This window comes from Camelus bactrianus, chromosome 15 (genome assembly GCF_048773025.1).
Source record: "Camelus bactrianus isolate YW-2024 breed Bactrian camel chromosome 15, ASM4877302v1, whole genome shotgun sequence".
NCBI lineage: Eukaryota > Metazoa > Chordata > Mammalia > Artiodactyla > Camelidae > Camelus > Camelus bactrianus.
The window spans coordinates 22,291,587-22,301,574 of NC_133553.1; the positions used below are offsets into that span (position 1 = coordinate 22,291,587).

General features: G+C 40.2%; 1 long non-coding RNA gene across 1 annotated transcript; it reads left to right on the forward strand.

Annotated features, from left to right (window-relative positions):
* Window positions 1-415: 415 nt before the first annotated feature.
* On the forward strand, window positions 416-7,444 carry LOC141573394 (uncharacterized). Its single transcript, XR_012499088.1, has 3 exons — window positions 416-628; window positions 5,096-5,185; window positions 7,226-7,444. It is a non-coding gene; the product is annotated as an uncharacterized LOC141573394 (long non-coding RNA).
* The last annotated feature ends 2,544 nt before the right edge of the window (window positions 7,445-9,988 follow it).

Genomic DNA, 9,988 nt, shown 5'->3' on the forward strand with positions numbered 1-9,988 from the left:
CACTCCTGTATATATATTCGTATATTCATTACTTCAGCTGAGCAAAACCCAGATTGAGGTTGAGGGCTGAAGCTTTCTGGCCAAGAGCAGGGACCTCAGGAGTGCCAAACTGAGATTCAAAAGAAGTGATGAATTTCAAGAGCCATTTTATAGTCCGTGCATTTTGGACGTGTAATTGCACTTTGAGTAAGCAAACTTCCTTCCTCTGTATTTTCCTGTCACCCAAGGTGCCCTCGATCCAAATGCATTAGGACTGAAATATGCAGTCAGGAGATTAAATATCTCGGCTGGAGCCTTCTGTGATTGAGGTAGGGCAGTTGGATAAGTTCATGGGAGCTGCAGTTAATTAATAACTGTACGTGTTTATTTAGAAGGATGCACATTCCGGGATACTGTGCTAGCGTCAGATCTAAAAGCAGCATATTATTAGGGAAATGGTCTCTTTTAAAAAGATGATTTAATCTACATCTGCTTTGAGCAAAGAAGGAGGACAAGAAGAGATGAAGTTAGTTTTGATGGAAATATTCCGTTTTGACTTCAAGACGAGGGTGGTGGTGAGGACTGTGACTCTGAGGCCATCTACCTGGATTCAAATCCTGGCTCTGCTGCTGCTGATTCTGCTACTTGGGTAAGTTTCCTAACTTCTCTGGGCATCCACTTGCTCATTTATAAATGAGGTCTTCGTAGAATCTGCCCCATAGGGTTGTTGTGTGAGTTAAAAGAGTAACGTGCAAAGCACTTAAAATGGTGTGTGGCAAATAGTGAAGTGGTAGGTCAGCACTGGCTGTTCTCACTATTTTTTCACAATTATAAAGTTACTGCACCCAAGAGTGTAAGAGCTTGAAAGGCCTCAAAGGTCATCCCGAAGGATCAGGACACCTTAATCCACATACTTTCTTTGTGGTCGTGGTTCTACTGCTGTTATGGGAGGAACTTTAATTGGAAAACTAACCATCTTCCATCACACTCTGTCTCCAAACTTAGATAAGATGCAACTTAGAGGCACTGTCAGTATGATTATGTGATGTGTCTTCTGCTTTTAACTGTAACAATAACAGTTAACAGTGTTATCAATCATTATTATTAGTTTTCAAATTTTTACAAAACATTGCTTTTTTCAAAGTGCTTGGATACAGTGATTGCATTTGGTACTCAAAGCCTTTCTGCAAATTCCTAACATGGACTCTTGGTTTCACATAAGAGGACATGAAGCTCTGAAAAAGTCAATATAAAGACTTACTGGCAGAGCCATATCTGTTGGGTTCCTGCCCAGTGATTTTTCACTACAGCATGCTTATTTCACAGTCACCCGAGAAAGAAAAAGAACTAATTGTTTGAATGTTCCTTGGGCATCTGGGAGTTGGAAAATCTGTGAGAAACTCAGCGTACGCTCCAACTAAAGATAGAATACAGACTTAGGTCCGCAGCAGGAAAGATCCATTGCAGATTCTCCCATTGATCCTGCGTGCACATCTTCCTCAAGGACGATTCATTGTTTATATGAAGGCCTCCTGCCAGGGTCAGAGGTAGACCGAAGCGAACATTTATCTGATGAGTCTGACACTCTGGTGGGAAATGCTGGACTTGTAAACAAAAGAAAGAGGACAACAGCAGGCATTGTTCTAAGCACTTAAATATGTGAGCGCCTTCACTTCTTCCCACAGCATCCCTATCTGGCCGCATTGTTACATTCTCATTTTATAGATGAGGAAACTGAAGCCAAAAAAAAATAAGCACTTGCCCAAGATGATGGAACTGGCAGTCTTGTAGACTCCTCTGACTATTTTTATTTCTAGAAATAGAAATCTAAATAGAAGCACAGCTACAATATGCTGTTTGTTGGGCTTCTGTGCTTCAGATTATCACACATCCTTCAAGTTTTCTCTGCTTTTTTTTTTTTTTTTTTTTTTGATCTTTTTTGGCATCATGGCTAGCCTACTGAGGGAGTATAGAGAAACAGGAAACTCCTGGAGTATTCCCACATTTGATAAAGATTTAAATCTTAAAAAATTAAATATATTATAATTAAAATCTCTACTTATAAAACATTAGAAAATAAATAAAATATTTATTTTATTACTAAAATAATTAGAAAAGAGGGCCTTTTAAGACTGAACTCCTCAGATGCTCTGAAGGGCTTTGTTAATGGTCATTAACAATATCAACTCTCTACAGCTTGCTTCCCACTCACTGACAAAGCTCCTGAAACTCTGGGATGCCCATCCCCATCCCCAGAGCTTCATCTTAATTAGATATGCAAGGTCTGTGTGCTGAGCTGGTGAGATTCCGGCGTGTGGGACTGGATTCCTCATTTAGGCTGAGATGGTGCTTTAAAGGGTGTAAGTTCTGTGCTGCAATCGTAAGTGAGGAAACAGAGACCTTGCCCTACGAACATGGAAAGGCAGAGAGAAGGCGAAGAGGAGCGTTAGAAGTGGGGGCCCTGAGTGTGTCTCAGGTGCAAGCCCCTTATGCTGAAGGTTTTAAACAAGTGCCTCAAAAAAAAAAAAATGTGAATTTGAAGGTGAGAAAGAGCCTTGAAGTTGACAAGAACTACAAAAAATAATGTGGATCAGAGGATCCAGCTGTGAGCGGGAGCAAACACAGGGAGGGCTGGTGTTCACCAACAGGGGAGCAAACACGTAACAGAGACAGGGAGTCAAACTGGGTAGTTCGAGAACTGGTGAGAACCAGGCAAGCCAGCAGTCCTTGAAGAAGGAGTCAACAAGAAAGCCTAGAGAAAGGGAGCAATGCTGGCGGAAAGACAGGTAGAGACAGAGAGAGCCCCTTTCTGAATGCCAACTAGATTATCAGGTACAATGAGAAGTAAACACACCACAGCCACTGAATTCTTCAAGTGAATGGGCCGGTTGGGCAGCGAGAACACTCAAAAAAGTCACACCATAAATATAAAACTGCAATTCTGGTAAGTTTTCAAGAGGAGAGTTTCAAGATACTGTGAGAATACTTGACGGAAGATGTGACCTAGCCAGGAGAGCCAGGGAAGTGTTCCCTGAGAGAGTGCCACTTGTGCTGAAGTCAGAAGGAAGATCAGAAATTACATAAAAGAGGAATTAGGAAAAGAAGACAATGATACACCTGATTAAATTCCATAGGCAGTATCTCCACTGGGATAAGAGGGAATAAAGTGTAAACGAAGACCTAGGGATATCCTGACACGGAGAGGGGAGAAGTGGGACGGCATGCATCCTCCCCGCTGTCAAGTTCTTGATTCAAAAAAGCTGTCCTCTAGCCTCGCACTCAGGGAAGAGCCCAGGTTCTGAAGGCTGACAAATTTTGGTAAATCCGTTGATTGATGTCTTTACTTCTCCCTTATCCTCAAAGGCAACAAAAGAGTGCTTTACGAGTCTACAAAAAGTAAATGCTTCTTGGTTAGTTGACTACGGTGGATTCTCAAGGGCCAAACTGGGATGGCTGAAGATAGGGCTTTTATTGCTCCCAGAAAATCTAAGCTTTGCTTAAATTGTTTCCAGCTACTTTGAATGAGTGAATCAGTCACTTTCTATAGCGTATCTGTCTTCTGTTTCTTTGCCTTTAAAAAAAAATTAATAATTCACAGGTTGGTTCAAATGAGACAGAGAGAGAGAGTATGGATGACAGAGCTCGCTCTAGCACCTGTGCGAAGTATTATTAAAGGAAAAGGGCTATTTTTTTTAAAAAAGCATAATGTCATAGGGGTGGGGCCGAACTGTCAAGATGATAATTTTCCCTTTTGGTTTTAGTGGCTCCCTGTGGGTAAATATCCAAGGAGCCCTGCGAGCACCCCAGTAGTTGGTTCCCCAGCCTTGCCCTACTGCACCCTGGAGAAGTGTCTCCTGCTTGTCCAGCGACTGTTGACCAGCGATGGCCCAGAGCAACAGACAGCCTCTGTGCTGTGCAGGGAGCTACAACTGCCCCTTCTCCCGCGGGGTTTGAATCCTGTTCTTGGAAAGGAAGTCTTCACCCTCTCCCAAGGTTACCATCACTGTTTTGTTTTTCCTTTAACTCTTGCCTCTTGATAGTTATCCTCTTTAGAATTAGCAAGAATAATTCTTTATATTAAATTTGTCTGCACCAAATACAATTAGCACACTAGTCCTCACTAAAGCTGGTAACAGTCCAGACTGACAAAGACAAATACCTTCTGATATCCCGTACATGTGGAATCTAGAATAAATGATACAAATAAAGTTATTTACACAGCAAAAATAGACTTACAGACATAGATACAAACCATGGTTACCAAAGGGGGAGTGGCGGGGGTATAAATCAGGAGTTTGGGATGAACGTATACACACTACTATATATAAAAGAGATAAACAACAGAGGGGAGGGCATAGCTCAGTGGCAGAGTGCGTGCCTAGCATGCACGAGATCTTGGGTTCAATCCCCAGTACCGCCATTAAATAAATAGATAAATAAACCTGATTACCTCTCCCACCAAAAAAAAAAAAAAAAAAAGAGAGAGCGAGAGTTAAACAAGAAATACCTACTATTATAGCTCAGGGAACTATACTTAATATCTTGTAATAACCCATAATGGAAAAGAGTCCAAAAAATAATGCATATATTATAATTATATTACATTATATTATGATTATATTATAACAATATACATACACATAGTGTATGTATATATATATACTGTATATACTATATACATACTATATATATATACTATATATACACAACTGAACCACTATGCTGTACACCTGAAACTAACACAACATTGTAAATCAACTATACATCAATAAAAAAAATTAATTTTTAAAAACCTAGCGACAAATTATTTACAGAGAAGTGTTATAGGAGAAAAAATAGCAGAGTGTAAAATTAATTCAAGAGAAGGAAAACATAGATAAAATTGGGATGTAGCCCAAGACTGTAGAGTGAACAGGAAGCCTGGGAGAGTTGGAGTTGATGAAGATAAGTTTCAGCAAATTTAAAATGTATCCCCAATTATCAAGGCTTCTCCCACTCACAATGATAAAGTTTCCTATATTTGCAAAAGACAGACATAAATAGCATAGTGACTGACAATCAGAAAATTTCTCCAGCATGAAAAAAATAAAAATGAAATTAATGATCTGTGCTCTAGTATGAAGAAAAGTACACAGTGCTGTGGAAACAGAAATCAGTAGTAACAGAGAAGACCCAAACCAACCCAGGAGAGGGAGTACTTATGCAGGTAAGTTACGGGACTCAGGGATGCCAAGCGCCTGTTTTATGCTGTTGTTATTCGCTTGACTCTTTTAACGGTAGAGCAGATAGCTCCACTGAGCATATTATAACCATGCCAAAAAACAGACTTTGGTGCTACGGAAGCTCTCTGATGACCTCAGACAGACTAAGGGAGGAGAATCCAGTAAAAGATGGGGACCCTTAAAGACACACAGAGTAGAATCTCCGATGGTGCAGTCAGACATGAAGCAGAAAGGTGGCTGCTGGCGTCTGGGGAACTTGAGGACACTCACGATCACAAATAACATATCTACATTTCAGAGAAATTCCTATTGCTAGCGTCAATGTCCAGTGAAGGATAGAAGTCCAAAGATTCCAATGTAGGGACTTGTAAGTTGGCAACTTTCTGGACTTCATTTGAAACTGAATGAATGGTCTCACTTCAGGCATGCTGAGAAAATAAGGAAACAGATTTTTAATGGGTTCTTTCTACCTTGAGTAAAAGGCACTTCCATCTCCTTTTCAGAGTTTTAATTTATTTATTTTTTTAATTTGAGAAGCAGTATCTTTAGTGTCATCAATTTTCACAAATATTCACAAGGGGTTTAAAAAACACCAGCTTTCAATATGAGTCCTCAGAGTCTTTCGTGTGTGTGTGTGCCTGATGTAGGTAAATCCTGAACATATTCGAGGCTGTGATTTATGTAAAACAGAGATTCCCCTAACCAACCTCATTCTGAACTGTTCAAACCCTTGTCACTAGGGCCATCGGGTGATCAAAAATAGCCCAGGTGTTGGGCTTCCAGCTAGTAACTCCAGAGGCTATAAGCCTTGTCAAAACCGCAACCAGGATGATGCTTTGTACTATTTCTTTGCTATTTTTGTTTAAATCAACAGAGATGCGATGGAAAGAACATTAAACTAAATGTCAAGAGACCTGGGATCATACCCCAGCTCTGTTGTCACTTTGTTCAGTGTCTCTGGGCTTTCATTTCTCCCACTAAAATATGAACAGTGATGCCACTGTCACACTTATAGGACAAAGGCCCTTTAAGAAACACAGCGTAATAGAGATGGGAGATTCCACTATTTTCCTTAGAGTAAAACAGAGTTAAAAAAAAAAAAAAAACAACAGGATTATTTATTTAATAGGACCTCTTTTTTTTTTTTTTTTGGCCAAGAAAATAAATCTAAGGCTAATCTTGCATAATTTCATTATACAAGAGGGAAAAGTGGTTTGCAAAGAATCTATACAAGCTTAAGACTGAATAATTACCCCTTTGTCCCCACATGCAGGTTTTCCCGGGGTTGGCTAACAGGGTTGTAGGCTGCGTCCTTCACTGACCGATAGAACTCTGTTCACCTTAACAGAGCTTTGGGTCTCAGTGAACATCCTGGATGATGAGCTCCTACCTTGTGTCATTCAGATGTCGGCTAGAACGCATGGGTCCTCCTCTTGAATCTGCTCTCTGGCACCATAGTGGCCAGTCATGATACGGGTTGGTCGTTATAGTGGCAGGTCTCCGTCCATGTCCATTCAGACCATCGTGTCCGCCCTCTGCTGCCTCTCCCCCCAGTCTTCAGAGGTGAATTCCTCTCGTCACCCCCTTAGACTCGCATATGTATGGTAAAATCTTTAGAAAGTTCTAAGGAAATGTAAATAAACAGGAGAGACAGAGAGGGAAACACACGTAGAAAGATAGATGGAGACAGAGATCCAGAGGCAACTCCCAAAAAATACAAAGTCCAGGAACAAAAATAAAGAAACCCTGACTCACGCTCTCCATATGTGGTGACGAAGTGAAAAGAGCAGCAGTTTTAAGTCAGAAAAGCCTCTGTGTATGTCCTTACCAGTAGCATCTCTTTAGATGAGTTGATTGACTGACTGGGCTGGTGAATGCATCTGTGAGATGGAGACAATGATTTACACTATAGGGTCATTCTGAAGATTCAGTAAGATGTTTTGTCAGGCATCTAGAATAGTTCCTAACACATAAGAAGTGCTTTTGAAAGTCTAACCCCTTTCCCCACATTTTATTATTCAAAGAAACCTACACTCTTTGAGGACAACCACGAAGACCCTGTTATAATGCAAAGTGGCAAGAGACTGCATTGTAAGGACAAAGTGTTAGAAGAATTTAAAAAACAAGAATCTCGAGGAATGAAATCTTTGCAGTGAGAGGGAAAATACACCTGGGGAAGGAAATAGCATGAGTCCAAAGTCTGTGCGTCCGGCAAGGCCAGGAGCAACGAGTTGCCATGGTAACTGAAATGAAGATTTTTGTTTGGGCGATCTTGGAGTGGGGCAGGGGGTGGGCTCGGGGTGGGATTAGGAAGGAGATGAGCTTGCAGAGAGATGACACTGCAAAGCGGCGACAGCTCCCCAGGCTTGACCTTCTCCGGAAAGGACCTGAAATGCAGCACGAAGATATGGAAAGAAGGGGCTGAAAAGGTGGCTTGTCCTGAGGATATGAAGCAAGGTGTGTGAAAAGGTAAATAACGTCAAACTCTCCATCTTTCTCAGTGTTCCAATCACTACATCTTTGGTTTGTCACCCCTGTGATTAATCTTGAATACAGCCTTGGTGAGTCATGCATGAATTATGCATTTCCATTTTTTTTTTTATTCCAACATAATCACTTGAATGAAATTCAGGTCTCAAGTTTTACCTTAGTGCTATGTGTCTAAGAATTTATCATCTTCTTTTTTTTTCATTTTTTCCCCCATTTCAAACTAACCCCATAGAGTTTGGTATTCAAAAATTCTTTCTATTTTTAGGACTTGGAAAGAATATGAGTTACAGAATATAATAAATATATAACTGTATTTTGTTTCTTACTTTTTTTATGAAGATATAGTCAGTAAGGGAATTTTTCTCAATTGCCATTTCATAAAAACTCAAGCATTTCCACAAATTTTATGATTACTCATAGAAAATAGACAAGTTCCATGATGATTTTAGTTGTCACTAAATTCTCAATTCTGTTTAAAAAAATCACTATCTGCAGATATTAAATATAACTTGGATAGATTTATTAGCACTGTTTAAAGTCTCTTTTCTCCTTAAACAAGATAAAGATAGAAGGATTCTAGCTAGCTTTATTTTTTTTCCCTTCATTGCTGCTCTGGCTGATCCTTGCGGGGCTCAAAGTTGGAAGCAATTTGAGTGAGAAAGGTGAGAAAGGTTTTCACACCATCATACGATCTCATGATCTCTAGGCTGGGTCACCATTTACAGCCGACTATTTCTTTGGCTGATTCTTCAATGGATCCTTTGGAAAGTCTCCTCCTGAGCTCTTCTAACTGCTGCTTCTGAAATGTGAGTGATGAAAACCCTTCTTCCAGCCACTGCTTCTGCTTCAGCTTCTGCTGTTATAAAAACCCAGTAAGATTCACTAGGTAAGCTTCAGGACAGTGACACATCATGGGGAAAAATATTCCAAGCAGGTGATATTTTGAATCCCAAAATGAGAGTAGCTAGAGAGGAAATTAGAGGAGAGTCTGAGCCAGCCCATGGAATTAAACAAACACAAAAGTCGCCATCTATTGAGGACTTCCTACAACTCAGACACTCTGCTTAGATTTGGACACAGGATCCACTGAATTCTCAAAAAAAAAAAAAAAAAAAGTGAAAAGAGTGAACAACAGATTTCAAACAAGGGAGTTACTAATCAGATTTTTACTTGTTACACAAAACAGAGTGGTCTTTCTAAAATATGAATCTGATCATTTTCTGTCCTTGTTTGGAACGCCGTGCTCCAGACTTCTTGTGATGATGTGGAAATGCATGATCGAGTCGTTCCAACACCTAGAACAGCCTCATTCATGACAGCTACGTCTACTCATGAATTTCTTAAAAGGGTTAAAATTTCTTACATCACTTTAAATGAGTCATCAGTAAAATTTTAGCTCTTATTATGAGTCACTTGCCTGGTTCTTCCTGACTCCGGTCCTTTGCACATGTTATTCCCTCTGTAGACAATGCTCTTCTCCCACCCCATTCCACCCTTCCTGCCTAATTCCTATCTATCCTTCAAGTCTTAAACTTCTAAGTACTTAAACTTCTAAGTACTCCCCAGAGCTGGCACTGAACTCTGAAGACTGTGCTGAGTATGTTTCTCATGAACTTAGCATGCTGGCCTCTATGACAATATTTACACATATGATCATAATTACTTACCTTCCTCCCACAGGACAGTATAAACTTCCTAAGCAGAGAAGTAATGTAACATTAACCATTTTCCCACACCCAGGCCTCTTCTGTCATGTAATATGCATCCAAGAAATGCTGGTTGAATGAAAGGATCACTGAAACACGTGTCTAAAAAAATCTTGGCCCCGCCACTTACTTGCAATATTATCTCAGAAAAATTTCTTTCATTTTTTTCCAAGCCTCCATTTCACTACCATAAAATGAGAATAAATACTATCACTTTTAAACTTGTTGCAGTGATTCAGGATAATGAACAGAAGACGTAGGTGTTCAGCTTACATTAGTTCCCTCTCTTTCCTGTTCATCCTTCCCTTACCGGGTGCTGGGGACAAGGTATCACCTAGACTGAGAACCTAACAAGGTGTCCGGCAGGTTGTTGATGCTTATGAAATGCCAGCTCCCTGCCCTGTGGGTGAGGAGTGGTTCATAACACCGGGGCATTGTCGAATATCTAGTAAATCTTTAACTCAAGAGTATTAAAGGTAAAATGGCCCAAACATTTGTGTCGATGTGTGTCTAAATTAAAGTTGGGAGCCATAGCTTACGGCTAAACCTCAGGCATCCTGGATTTATACAACTAATTGTGTTTTTATATCT